The sequence below is a fragment of the Papio anubis genome, chromosome 20 (genome assembly GCF_008728515.1).
Source record: "Papio anubis isolate 15944 chromosome 20, Panubis1.0, whole genome shotgun sequence".
Lineage (NCBI taxonomy): Eukaryota > Metazoa > Chordata > Mammalia > Primates > Cercopithecidae > Papio > Papio anubis.
The window spans coordinates 32,022,286-32,025,382 of record NC_044995.1 but is presented as its reverse complement, the minus strand read 5'-3'; the positions used below and the strand labels follow the sequence as shown (position 1 = coordinate 32,025,382).

Genomic DNA, 3,097 nt, shown 5'->3' with positions numbered 1-3,097 from the left:
TTGAAATTGAAGAAAAATAAAAAGTTACTGTTTGTAGATCATACAATCTTATATTTGAAAAACCTTAAGCAGTACATTAAAACCTGTCTAAACCAATAAATACACTCAGTAAATTAGCAAAATATAAAATCAACATACATTATATATATGGTTTTATACACTTAAACTATCTGATTAAACAGAGGAACACACTGGGCACTTTGGGAGACCGAGGCGGGTGAATGATCTGAGGTCAGGAGTTTGAGACCAGCCTGGCCAGCATGTTGAAACCTCATCTTTACTAAAAATACAAAAATTAGCTGGGTGTGGTGGCTAGCATCTGCAATCCAAGCTCGTTGGGAGGCTGAGGGAGGAGAATCCTTGAATTTGGGAGGTGGAGGTTGTGGTGAGCAGAGATCGTGGCATTGCACTCCAGGCTGGGCAACAGTGCCAGACTCCATCTGAAAAAGAAAAAAAAAAGGAGAGGAAGAAAAAAATCTTATTTACTATAGCATTAAATAATAAATTTCTGGCCAGATCTGGTGGCTCATGCCTGTAATGTCAGCACTTTTGGAAGCCGAGGTGGGTAGATCACGAGGTCGGGAGATCAAGACAATCTTGGCCATGGTGAAACCCCATCTCTGCTAGAATACAAAATTAGCTGGGCATGGTGGTGTAAGTCTGTAGTTTCAGCTAATTGGGACTGAGGCGGGGGAATCACTAGAACCTGGGAGGTGGAGGTTCCAGTGGGCTGAGATCATGCCACTGCACTCCAGCCTGGAGAAGAAGCAAGTCACTGTCTCAATAAATAAACAAATTTCTGAGAAAATAAAAGCTAAAAAGTCTTTACAATAAAATGTCAATAAAAAAATTAGAGAAAATCCAAATAAATATAAAACTTTATGGGTTGAAAGAATAAATATCATTAAAGTGCCATATTATCCAAAGTTATCTACAGATTCAATAAACTTCCTATCAAAATTTGCAGTGGTATTTCTTTCAGAATACTGGAAAATACTATTTTAAAATTCATATGAAACTAAAACAAATTTTGAATAGCCAAAGCAATCTTGAGGAAAAAAAAAAAGTAGAAGGATATCATACTTATGTCAAGCTGTATTTTAAGACTATAGTAATAAAAACAGAATGGATTGTGCAATAAAATGAACAAAAATGCACCAGAAACTACTATCACATTTTTCAGACATGATGAAAAAACATAAAAAATAGTTTTAGTTTCTCAAAATCATGCAGATATTTGTGTGTCCCCAAAACAATAGAAAAGCAGCCAGATTGTGCAGTCTCTTATATGCCATGAAGAGGACTTTGGCTGTCACTGTGAACTTTAAGGAAGTTCACTGAAAGAAAAGTAGAATCCTTAGAGAATTTAAAAGTGTAAGACTGAAGATGCCCCTTTGTGAGAGCAGAATTAAAACACAGAAACAAACAAAAACAGCTGCCCAGGAAATACTGCTTTGCAACACAGCTTCCCGAATCAGATTTTAAGGATTGGCTTTCTCTTTGAGCTTGAGACCTCTTACCTGTGTTGTCTGTTGTATTCATTTTCACTCATCCCTGGGAGGTTGGCAATCATCTGATGTCTCTTCAGAGTCAAAGCTTTTTTTCCTTGCTCCAGATGGGTGATTAGGTCAGGCTTAGGGACAACAATACTGTTGTATTAAGAATAAATAACATGGCCGGGCGCGGTGGCTCAAGCCTGTAATCCCAGCACTTTGGGAGGCCGAGACGGGCGGATCACGAGGTCAGGAGATCGAGACCATCCTGGCTAACACGGTGAAACCCCCGTGAAACCCCCGTCTCTACTAAAAAATACAAAAAACTAGCCAGGCGCGGTGGCGGACGCCTGTAGTCCCAACTACTCAGGAGGCTGAGGCAGGAGAATGGCGTGAACCCGGGAGGCGGAGCTTGCAGTGAGCTGAGATCCGGCCACTGCACTCCAGCCTGGGCGGCAGAGCGAGACTCCGTCTCAAAACAAACAAACAAACAAAAAGGAATAAATAACATGAATCTTGCTCATGTTCTCCAATTACAAGCTAGTAATGTGCTCGGCAGAGCAGATGTAATAAAATATTCTAGTAAATTAGTACCAAAATACTAATTTGTAACAAATTTCTAAATATTTAGAAAATGCTTTCAATTTGTAGATTTCTTAATTTTACTATCTGGTACTACTGAATCAAAAATTGGTGGCAATTAGATTTTCAGGTGGGGGCAAGAATACTTTGTCACTACATTTTTGGAATTACCACTAATTTAGAGTGAATTATACAGCTCAAATCAGGAATGTGGAAAGTTTGGATTAAGATGAAACATCTTCAAGAGATACTTTTCTACATGAGCAATTTTGGAGATTTTCTGTAAAAAGGGGATCTGAAACTTTTCAGCAAAAAATAAATTACTAAAAAAATTCTACATAAAAGAGAAAACCTTTAGGGTATGTTATGAATTATGTCTTAAAGTTATCCTCAACAAGGAAGACCGTATTTCCGTAGTTCTCTAACATCACATTCATATACAATTTCCACTGTACAGTGTCCAGGCAATGCCACTCCTCCAGAGAGAATTCTATGGCCACATCTCTAAATAGTAATGATCCTTGAAAAACACACACACACATTTTTACCAAGTGGCCATGGGTGGAATTTTTAATTTGACTTAAAGTGAAATTAGAGAGTAAAGAGAAGTGGTTCTGAGTTATAGCACTAAAATTATCCAATAAAATGATTTTCAACACAGAAATATTTTCTAACGTGTTCTCTATGATAAAAAAGAGCACCATAAGATCGAGAACTCTGTTCATATGTTGTATTTTTCTAGATATTAAAGTATAAAATTAAGGGCATGAACACAAATGTACATTTTTGAGTGCTATATTTACATCATACGGAATGAGTTGTGAATATTTTTCAGATGGAAAAAACATTCAGAAGGAACCTCTCAAATTTACTATGTACCATAAGGTGAAGATTTTCTTATGTAGTTTTTTTTTTTTTTTTTAATTTCCAAGAAGATCTGGAGTAAAGTCTGATTTATGTATTTATTTCCTTTTTTTTATTTGAGATGGAGTTTCATGCTTATTGCCCAGGCTTGAGTGCAG

The 3,097-nt window shown here is 37.0% G+C and overlaps 1 protein-coding gene across 1 annotated transcript in view; it reads right to left on the bottom strand.

Annotated features, from left to right (window-relative positions):
• LOC101007196 (zinc finger protein 506) overlaps positions 1–3,097 on the bottom strand; it is a 504,157-nt gene that overhangs the window by 226,154 nt on the left and 274,906 nt on the right.